We start from the raw sequence: 11,448 nt of genomic DNA on the forward strand, positions 1-11,448 counted from the left end.
AGCAGGATGGGAGAAAATGAAAGACGGACCTCTAATACACAATGAACCAAGGGAAATCATTAAGAACTGCAGCTGTGTGTGCTTCTTTGAGGTGTCTTCAAGGGGAATGGCAGTAAAATCAAAGCAGAGTTCAGAGGCTCTAGAAGCAGATGTGGCAACTAAGAATGTAAGCTCCAAGATCTGACTTCCATTAACACCACGATTACATGGGAAAGGGATGTGGGGGAAAACTTTCCAGGCTTTATTTTTTTCCCCTCCCCAAAGTAAATAGACCTGAATCTAGGATAGGACCTACACAAGAAAGGTCACCTTCTGTCCCACTTGCACCTGTAAGTCAGGATTTGACTCCAGGTGCCTTGGGCTGTCTTGTTTCCTGTGCTGGCTCATAGCAGCAGTTGTTTAAAAACCTTCGGGGCCCAACTCTCAGTTCTGCTAAGGTCTGCGGATGCTTCTCTTGTAGGATAAATTGGCTCTTAAGAGAGTGCAGCCATCTGAGAACAGACGCTGCACAGGTGATGGCCATCCCTGCCCCTGCTCTGTCTGAGTTGTGTCAGGAGTGTAGTGACAATGCCCTGCAATGCACCTTCCCCCTGCTTCCTATGGGCCACGGGGCCGTGAGAAAGTTAGAGCAGCCTCAAGGCTCTTCCAACGCACACTGGCAGCCAGGAAAGCCCCTGGATGACCCAGAATATGCAGTGTTGCAGCCCCAAAGAGTTACAGATATATCAGCAAGGCCCCAACGTCAGGAGGTTCAAAATCATGATTTAAAAAAATACAATAGATTTGGCCTCATTTGGCTTGTTCTCTGGTTTCTGAAACTCTAGGTTACATGCAAGAACACTCTGCAACCGCAAGGGCTACATACCAGATGTAAAAGCTGAGATTTTCACCCAGTCACCTGCCTCCAATGACCAGGGCTTTCATAAACGTACATTTTCACAAGACTACTAATTCAATTACAGCGGTCAGCAATGCTGAAGGAGTGCAAAGATGCCATCTATGCCCCTCTCAGCACTATCCCCTCCCCACTGAGAATCAGGCTCTTTGGATGGAGTCACCCAGTGCCGTTGCAACCTCGTTTACACTTGGGCAAGATTGGAGCAAAATGCTCCTGTAGCATGTTGTATTGCCTGGTATAAAGGACAACAGAAGATGCCTGACAGCAACGTGTCAGAGCTGCGCTCGCATCAGCAACGATGGTGGTCTACAGGCACGGATGTTTACAAAATGAGGCTGCATTTAGTTTAAGCCCATTTACAAACAAATCACCAGGGTCAAATTCTGCTCCTGCTTACAGCCCTCGAAAGAGCCCTGCTTACATGCGATTGAAACCAGAACTCAACGGATGTGAGCGGCATGGCCTCACCCCCTACTCCATTTTGAATCAGACACGCTCTCATCTTCACCTTCTGCTCTGACGTTGACTATCACTTTGTGTGTCTGCTTCACTTCTGCACCTTTCCAGGTCACCAGGTTTTGCTGATAAAGGGGCAGATGGAGGGCAAAATGGAGGAGGCTTTTTCTGTTGGAAGACAACGTCACACTCCAAGGGGACGTCTACATGGCAGCCGCTGCCGTGACTTCAGCACAGTCTTGGCATAACTGGGTCAGCATGGGTACCACCACCAGCATGATCACAGATGCACAGGACACTGTGTGGACAGCAAACTCCTCCTGAGAAGCTGGGTAAATATAAATAAATACGCTGGCAGCATGCCCCAAAGGCCCCAAAATGATTAGGGGCCGGGGAAATGTAATTTATGAGGAAGGACTGAAAGAACTAAGATTATTTAATCTGGAGAAGAGCAGACTGAGGGGGGAGTTGATAACAGTAGGGAGCTTATAGAGAGGATGGAGATAGAAACCATTCTCTGCAGCTGCAGTGGACGGGGTGCAGAGCACTGGCCTCAAACTGCAGCAGAGGGAAATTAGGTTGGAGATTAGGAGGAACTTTCTGACTCTGAGGGTGGTTGAGCGTTGGATCAGGCCACCTAGAGAAACGGTGGAGTCTCCATCCCTGGAATTTCCAAGCACAGGCTAGACAGACACTTGGATGGGATGGCTTAGGGTCGATCCTGCGCTGAGGAGGGGGCTGGACTACATGACCTCAAGAGGTCCCTTCCAGCCCTGCTTCCTATGATCCTGTAAAGCAAGCTCCATGCTGCTGGGGCTACACTGCTACCCACGCCTGAGGTACAGAGTTTAAAGCAACCTCAAGTGTGTCTACGCTGCACTACCCTCACAGCAACGACTGCCGTGTAGACATATAACCTTAAGACTTAAATTAAGGAAAGCAAAGGAAAAACTCAGCACAGGGACCTACTGAGTGTTGTCCAATTGCTCTACTGTGCTTTTCATCCCAAAGTGTATTCCAAAGGGTACAATATACAGGATCAGGACAACCACTTCAAGGGTGGAAGGGAGATGGAGTCTCATGGTACGCAAGAACCCTAAGAAGTCGGGGGAGACCCTGGGCCCAGACGTTCCTGGAAATGAGGATAGCCCATATCAGCCAAGGATCAGACCCATTGTATCCAATTAAAACTTCAGGAGAAATTTAGAGACAAATGTAATTACCCACCCTGGAAACCCTCTTTAGAAAGGCAGCTCAGACTCTATGGGTCAAATTCATCCCTGGCGTAACTCTAACACAGTTACACCAGGGCTATATTGGACCCCAAAGATTTAAACTATCTCATTTAATGTTATTCATGCTCTGCTGGAGATGAAAATGTTTATACTAAATGAGAGACTCTAATTCTCCGTGGCAATAATGGAGTGCGAGGTTTATACGGTTTCTCATTTATGAGGATGCTAGGGAGGCCAGCCTGTCAGGGAAGATGGGGCAGGCACGGATGCCCCGATTCTTTAACTGTTTGCATGACTCCTATGCCTTCTACAGGGGGGGTCAGCTGCGTTTTCCTCTTTCCTCTCCTTCCTCTTTCAGCTTCCAGAAAGTGGCCCCTGCCCCAGCTGCACTTTAGCAGGCATTGTGCTAAGGCATGGAGGGAAAACCTGAAACTGGTGATTATCAAACAGTCCTAGCTGTGGGAGACAGGGGAAGAGGAATGGAAACTGCTGAGAGGGACCATTGGTTACGTGTCTTTAAACCTCCATAAATCCCCTGCTGAAAGGTTCCTGAAACAAACTTGCCTTCCACGTTATAACAAAAGAGAAAGAGAAAGAGGGGATCTACGCCCAGGCTCACGCCTACGTGAGGAGTTGTCTAATTTGCCTCCATGCATAGACGCTGAGTACATGGGGACCCAAGGGCCCCGGGCCCTCTTGGGAAGAGGGTAGAGTGACCACCTGGGGGACAGTCCTGAAATGGGAACATTAAGTCCTGGTCCCAGGCGGCCTGGCTCTGGGACAGCATTTGTCCCAGATTCCCAGTATATCGCAGGGATCTGGGGTTTCCATTCACCACAGAAAAACATGGGAAATGGTGGGGTTCCTTTGCAGGCTGGCACAGTTCCAGCCTGCAAGGGGCTGCGGGGAGTGGGACATGGGGCACCATGTGCAAGTGTGTGCGCACACACGCACATGGCCAGGAAAACAGCCCCAGGCAGTGGTGGAGAGCAGCTCCCCACATTGTAAGTCTATGGGGGTGGGGACAGATTAAGGCCCCCATGGTGAGGGAGGGAGTGGGGCAGGAGCTGGGCCTGGGCATGCTGCCCAGCCAGGGTGATGCATGGGAGCCAGGTTGGGGCGGGGAGCAGGACAGAGCCACAGGCGGCTCGATCAGGGGGTTGGGGTGGGGGGAAGTCAGTTTCCTGCCATTGTGCAAACTCCCGGGAAGGGCAGTATGGAGGGTGCATCCCCTCCAGATTTGTGTGCGGGGCAGGTACAGATGCAGGCTACCTGCTTGTGGGCTCAGGGCTTCCCACCTTGCTACCCTCCCCCCAGGGCCTCCACGGCACAGCAGGGTGGGGAGGCTCGGTGCCACTGCTGGGAGCCTGGTGCCAGCCGCACCACCATGGTGAGGTGCCTCCTGGCCACCTGGCAGCAGCAGAGGGCACAACGCTACACTGCCTCTGCTGCCAGATGGGCAGGAGGCACCTTGCCATGGCGGCACGGCCAGTATGGGGCTCCCTGGGGGAGGGCAGCAGGGCAGGGAGCCCTGAGACATGCACCTGCCCCCCCTCACCCCTTGGGCTACACTTGGCTCTGCTCCAGGCATGCTGGGGGTGGGGGGCATCATATTAGGCACCCCCCCAGCAAAAATAAAAGTCAGCACCTATGCCTTCATGTGAGTCACTAGCAAGAATTGTTTCTAAGAGGACCATGGAGTGTTGTGGGATCAGCCCCCGAAGGAGTAAGCGCAGGATGTAACTTGGCATAGGCATGTGCTCCAGACAAAGCCAGGCTACATCCTGGGTGTCCTCTGTGCTCAGTATTCCCAGCTGTCATCCAGAGGCTGCTTCATTCACTTAAATAATCCGCCTCCCAGTCATTTTAGCTCACTGCCCCCGCGAGTTTCTGAGAATGCCCCGGGACTGACTGTAGGCAGGGAACACTCTTCACCCTCTGTGCAGAGCCAGCCCAGGGCAGGTTTACACCATGGCAGCAGACACTGGTACCACTGCAGGAATGAACCCTATCCACCCAGTCCAGGAACAACTGGTGAGCCCCTCTACCCCCAAGCTCAGGACTTGGGGTTCCCATGTAGTCAAGAATGAGATATACCTAGGGTATTGTCACAGTCTCATTTCTGGGGGTCATGGGCAGAGCAGGAGCAGGTGTGTGGGGCTTCCCCCAGGTGTCTCATCTGAGCTCTCAGCTGCCATTGTATAGGCACATCCCTGGAGAGCCAGGGCAGCTGTAGACCCCTCCTTCCTTGCCCACACACTTGAGATCGCTTGCACCATCTTAGCCTAGTGAGGGTCCTCATGGTTTGGAGCCCTGGGCAGTTGTCCTGGGTGTTTCTCCCTAGCACCAGCTCTACCTCCCTGGAGAACAATGCAGAGTTTTTGTGGCCGGATTTCAGGGGACCTGACCTACCTTCTCCCCTCCTGGTTCACTTGTTTCACCTCTGCCAGGTCTATAAAAATGTGAGCTCTGCAGATCTGAAAATTAGAATCAATCGGCTAAATTCTTCCCTGACAGCTCTGCTGAAGACAGTGGCATTATGCCAGCAGTGGATTTAGCCTTGTATTATCTTTGCATGTCTGACAACCTCCAAAATCCAGCCCTTATGGAATTAGCAGGTCCTAATTCTCAGTGCAGCCCTGTGTCTACATCACTGGATTCTTGGTGGTCTGGTGTTCCAATGCAGGAAACGTTGTCTCCGTCTCCATCCCAAGGGTGTTATCAAAGTGGATTTATGGTCTTTCTCGTAGCATCCCTCTTACTGGAAGCCACAGCATAGGCTGCCTTATTCATTCCAATGCAATTTTTAATGCCCCATTATTTAACGTGGAGTGAGACATTACGATTAATTCTGGCTGCTACGCGTTCCTCAGAGGATCTCAGATTCTCCTGAATTTCACATGATATTTCACCACTCGAGTAGCCGTTTCCCTAATTCCAAGCCTTTCAAAGAACTTCATAAAATGAAATCCACCTTTTAATTTAGTTCCTGCATATGTGTGCTAAGCAGTGTCCCCCCAGAGCCTGAATGACCCCCAGAAATCTCAGGTGATTGCCCTTGCTAATCCTGGGGACAGAGGGTCGTCTGCTGGGTGGAACTAGGGACTGGAATCAGGATTCTGGGGTTTTGTTTTCTGGCCTCAACAGATCAGTCCCTGAATAAAATGGGCAGGGTTCCTATCTCCAGCAGGGGTGATGGCAGCATGTTAAGGTGCTGCCCAGCCCCAAATCAGCACTCCCAGTAGTTCTGCTCCAGAAATGCCATTCTTTGTCCAAGTGTGTCCTTGGCGTTCAGGCATGCGTGTAACAGGCCACACAAGGAGGAGGCAGTGTGGGGAGCAAGCATGTTGTGTCATTTGCTGAGTTCCCAATAAACTTTGGCTGCCTCTCCTGACTCCAGCAGCTCTGCTGCTCCCATACTTAAGCCGTTGCATTGATATCACTACTGATAAAAACATCTCCCCATTTCTGTGAGCGGAGAGTCAGGGTGTAGCTGAGTTGGGAGAAGCCGCTGTTCCTCTGTCAGCCATCGTCTTGCCAAGAATACCCCAAATCCACCATCCTTCTCCTCCCTGGTTCTCAGTGCCTCCACCTGAACCTCCCACACCTGGGATCCTTTTGCTTCCGCTTCACATTCCAGCTTGTCAAAGAGTCGAGGATTGAGGAGTGTCTCCGGGCAGCAGCATATACTTCAAACAGCTGCCATTTCTGATCTGGAGGGGAAGGGGAAGGGTGGGAGGGAGAAGAACAACAAGGAGCATGAGAGAAAAGAGAGGTTATTGGGGAGAGAAGACAAAGAAAAAGGGTGAGGGACAGAGTGAAGTTCAGGCCCTGATTTGCCTCTGCAGTTGTATTAAATGAGGAGAGAAGTATATGGAGGGACACTGGCCTATGTGAGGGATAAGCCAGGCCCTCATTCTGGGGTTCGCACTGCCCACGTGACACTGGTGGACCTGCCAGAGGCAAAGCACGGTGGGACAGAGGGAAAGCTTTGGCTGGGCTCTCTCTGGCACGTGCCTAGGGCTGGTTTCTGCACTTTGTCTCAAGCTGACTAGTCAGCTCGGGCCCCACATGCCAAAGGCCACCAGCTGCCTTGCTTCTCACTGCCCTTCCCACAGCTCTCACCAGTGATCTTGCACATGGCATGTTCCCTTAAGGTTCCCCATGACAGATGATGCTGAAGAAAGTCACCTTGGTAATTTTGCATGTGCCAGGACACTCTTCTGAAACCTGCCCTTTGCAGACTCCTGGAACCAGTCCTACTCCCGTTGTCCCCAAGTAAGCTGAGGCCACTCCATGTCATCCACTTCTGGATATGGCTCAGGGGGGAGGCATGCAACGATCCCTATCAGCAGGACAGAACAAGAAAGAGAGCAGAGAGCTAACTGGTAGCAAGGCAACATTCAACCTCACCACTACGTAGAAGACCCCATCATGACATACAAAGCTCTAGTCCTTCAGGTGGGACATTCAGTGACCCTGACCCCCAGCACCAAAACTGCCTAGCTGCAACCCAGCACTGATTAAATATTTCAGGAAGCATCCCCTGTTAAACAGGAATATGATGGGGGTAGAGGGCTGGACCTCCAGGTGACTTGGGGAGTCCAAAGGAGATGAAGGGGGAAACCAGGTAGCTAAGCTGGTAAGAGAAATATCAGTGCTTGAAAAGCGCGACCAATTTTCCTTCAGCACAGTTCATGCTTTCCCAGCAGTGCCTAGAATAACAAATTCTTTCCACACACACCTAAGCTTGAATGCTGGAGGAAGCTGCTGAGAAACTTAATTGATTACCCTAATGCGTGCGTGGAAAAAATTGCCCAGCATCAATGAGCTTACTATCCTGCCAGCTAATGCAAAAGATGATGCGATGCTGGAGGGACCAGCTGCAGCCTTGTGTCACTCAGCTTGTTCTTTCAGGGCAGGAACAATGCAAGGTTTGTTTTACTGGGTATGCATTTCACTGCTGTATGTAATGTATGCAGTGTTAAAAATAATGCCTGAGCCTTGGCTACACTACAACCTGCCACCATTGCAGCCACTGGCAGAACTGCAACCTTGGGGAGCTACATGTCCCATTGGGGACAAGGCTTGTATCCTTGCCCTGGGGCATAGACTGGATTCCTTTGTCAGCCCAAACACCCGTCAAAGCCAGCAGACATTTTACATCTACCAGGAATGTAGGATTTGGGCCCCCCATGAATTTCCCTCACTTGGACCCTGCCTTTGGACCTCACTGATGCACCCTCCACCTGTTCCAGTGGAGAAAAAGAAACCCATGTACTGAGCACCTGGGTAAGACTGTTCATCCCTCTGCTGTGCTGGCCAGAAGCTGGGGGCTCAGCATATCCCAGACCATAAATGATGCTCTCATGAACTGATTGCCACCATAAAGAGGGGGTGGGGTGTTTGAAACAGGAGGTGTGGGTGTGCTGCCTTCTGCCCATAGCACTATAACAACCTGAGAGGCAGAGTGTGATGCTGTGCTTTGCAACCATCTCCTGAGATGCAGGACCAGGTGGTGCTTGTTTCAGTGAGTGTGGGCTGCAAGGGAGCACGTCCTCAAGAAGTAAGAAGTGCTGATTGCGAGGCCAAAGAATACAGCAGCCCTGATGCCCCAAGCCCAGTCACCCCCACAAGTCAGCATGGCGACAGGAGCAAAAGGGGCCCAGTGAACTGATAAGATCTTATGGGTTTAAACTGCAGTAGATTCAGATGACATCTTAGAAAGAAACTTCCCATCAGAACAGTAGGACAATGGAACAGGTTGCCCAGGGAAACCTTCACTGGACGTTTCCAAGAGGCTGGATAGACATTTGTGCAGGCTGTTGGACTAGATCAGTGGGAGCCAACTTTTTTGGCAGGTATACCATGAACTAGTCCTGTAGCCTCCCTGAGTGCCACACCAAACCCCTTCCCCTGCTCAATCTGTTGTTCTGCTTTCTGCTCCCTGCCCTGTGCTCCTTGTCCAACCTGCTTTCTACCCCATCTGCTGCTGTGTTGCCTGTTCTCTCCCTGGTCTGCCATGTGCCATGCCCAGACTCTGCCTGTGCCGCTTGCGACATGCATGCTGCAAGTTGGCCACCCCAGTCTAAGTGATGCTCCTTGAGGTCTCTTCCAACTCTATGATACTATGAGGCAGGGAAGCCGTGAAGCAGAGTTGTGATGATGCTGGAGGCGAGGCAGTAGACAAGTGAGCAGGGTGCAATACAGACAGGAGTCACGGATAACCAACTTACAGCCTCTCTATATAGGCCCAGCCTCTGTATGGCCATTATCACCTGGGTGAGTGCTGGTGAGTGAATGGGCGAGCATTGTCTGCATCCAGTTCTGAGCTGCAAGAAAATGCTGAGCTGTCTTGAGGAGGTCACCCAGAGGATGGGCGAGGGGCCTGGCCAGGCACTGGAACGACACACTTGCACAGACATCACCACGCAGCCTGTGTCCCCAGATGCTTCTACTTGGGTTCCCATACATGTCTCTCCATCTATCACAGACACCTGTCTCTCATCTAAGCTGTTCTGTGAGTTGATCACCTCTTCCCAGTAAGACCATCAGGGTATGGCTGCATGGGTAATCAGACAGACCCCCTTACTGGATTGGCCTCAGCTGTCACAGTCAGTGGCCAGCCCAGCACCTCTTCACTGGCACCTGCTACTGACTGGACTGGTGGCTCTTTCTGCTGCTAGGGATGCTGTGGTGAAGCCCAGCTCATGTGATCTGTTTGTGTGCTGCCTAAGTTTGCAAAAGAAATTAGTGATGGTGGGTGCCTGACGTGAGACCCCTGAGAAGGGCTTGGTTTTGAAGAGCACAGATGCTTGACACATTCACAACACCAGGGTTCTTGGAGGTAGCTCAAACACAACGCCCCAGAACTGAAGCTCCCCAAATCCCAAGTCACTTTATTAGGTCCTCACTTCTATTCATGTCTTCCATCCAATGGAGGGTCTGAACATAACCTCTCTATTATGCACCCAGTGTCTCTAGCTCTGTCAGCAGAGATGGTTTCTTTCCTGGATCAGCACAAGAAAACATGAAGCCAAAGGTCTGGGAGGTCTCTGAATGCACCAGTCATGTTTCTTGACAGGATCAAAATGTTCCTTCAGTTTTGTTTTTCCCAAACTGTCACTGCTTGCTGCCTCCCTTGCTCAGACCTTTGATCTAAAAACCTTCTCGAACCAAGAAGAAAAACGTGTTTTTCTTTCTCCTTTAAAGTGAAGGTAGCACTAGCAAAAGAAGCCAAGCGGAAAAATCCCAGGGAATGGAGCCTGCTGAGGGCAGGCAGAGCAACTCTGACCCACTGGGCAGTATGTGTTACCTGGCACCCTTGGGCCACGTCTGCCAAGGTCACAAACCTGGTATCCATTGGAACCGCATGACGCTTTCACTCAAACCATAGCCGCTTATGCATTTTTGGCTCTGGAGGACTCCAGCCCAATCTGTGGTGTCAGCCATGACGGTGACCACCACACGAGCTTGCCAAATGTTTCTCTGTCTTGATTTGACCTGGAGATGAGGGAGTTCAGTCACAGCATCTTCCTGGAAGTGTGTCTGTTTTCTGGAGAATATGGGAATGGGGCCTCAACAGGTTGGCTGCCAAAATATAAATCTTCCCTTGATGCCTGGCACTTCCTGAAGTTCTCAGGGGTGTAACTAGACTTCTTGAAAGTCACTCGAGGGCTCTGGGCCAATGTTTGGAGCCCAGCCTAGTCAAGCCCTTCCTCCTCCATGGGCCCTGCCTGCAGTGGTTCATCGGGAATGCTGAGACCTGTGTAGAGCAAGGGGACATGGAGATGACTGATGAATGTAGTGAGAGTGTCCAGGCAGTGCAGTGAAGAAACTAGAAAAGGAGCAAGTACAGAAAGCCTCCAGCTCCATTGTAAGAAGATGCAAAGCTTTGAGACACAATCCACTTTGGCTGGGGTCTCAGTCAGTACAGTCCAAAGCCTGTTTTGCTTATTGTGCTAAACCGACTGAACATCAGATTATGGTGCATATGCCCCACAGGCCAAATGTTGCCTGCTGCCAGTGCCTATTATGTAATGGGAGTGGGTCTAGCCAAAAGGTTCACTGCCATCTGTCCTCCTGTGCTGTGGGAACGTCAAGACTCCATGGACTCCTGAGGCCGTAACCTCTTGCCTTTGCTTGCACTCTGATCCCACTGAGAACAGCTGGAGTGGGGTGTGCAGCAGTGATTGCTTGGGTTTCAAAGTTGCAGGCTGTGGTTTGGTACTGGTGACTGGAATTGTCTGCGTGTTGATCTGGGTTAGCTCTGCCAGCCCAGTACACAAATCCCCTCCCTCCTCCTCATCCTGGGATTAGCCATCATCTCAGGACAAAGAGCAGGACAGATCTTGCACTGAGCTGGAACAGGCCCCTGTACCATTTCTGTCCTTAAGGCAGTGTGTATCTTGTAACTCCTTGGGACTGACAGAGAGGCTTTGAAGGTATGGGGTGGGTCACTGTCAGGGATCCAGCTTGGGAGTTGGAAGGAAGTGGCTAAAAGACAAAACTTGTTTCTGCAAAAATGAAAGAGCAACCCTGTTATTCTTTTGCAGTGTTTGAAACGGATTCTTTTTCTTCCAGGATTATTTTCCTATATACTTTTTGAAATGTTTATAGGAAATCCGAATGCAATTCCTAAAACAGTTTAACATTTTTATAACCAGTTTGAAAAAATAGTGACATTTTGTAATGGGCTCAGCTACTCCTGTGATGATCATGGTATAGACACCCAGATGGATGGATGGAGAGTTGTCACTACAGGGAATATGGCACATGGCAGGTATATTTCCATACAGTCCTCTTTACAGATCCAGCTGGACCCAGCTCAGCCTTGTATCCTGGAGTCAGTCCTGTGGG

General features: G+C 50.9%; 1 long non-coding RNA gene across 1 annotated transcript in view; it reads right to left on the bottom strand.

Annotated features, from left to right (window-relative positions):
* LOC112549335 overlaps positions 1-8,809 on the bottom strand; it is a 19,796-nt gene extending 10,987 nt beyond the window's left edge. The window contains exons 1-2 of the long non-coding RNA XR_003092728.1: positions 6,781-8,809; positions 6,197-6,302 (exon numbers count right to left, since the gene is read on the bottom strand). This is a non-coding gene — a long non-coding RNA (uncharacterized LOC112549335). The remainder of the gene's footprint in view (positions 1-6,196; positions 6,303-6,780) is intronic.
* Positions 8,810-11,448: the final 2,639 nt, after the last annotated feature.

The sequence above is a fragment of the Alligator sinensis genome, unplaced genomic scaffold, assembly GCF_000455745.1.
Source record: "Alligator sinensis unplaced genomic scaffold, ASM45574v1 scaffold400_1, whole genome shotgun sequence".
Lineage (NCBI taxonomy): Eukaryota > Metazoa > Chordata > Crocodylia > Alligatoridae > Alligator > Alligator sinensis.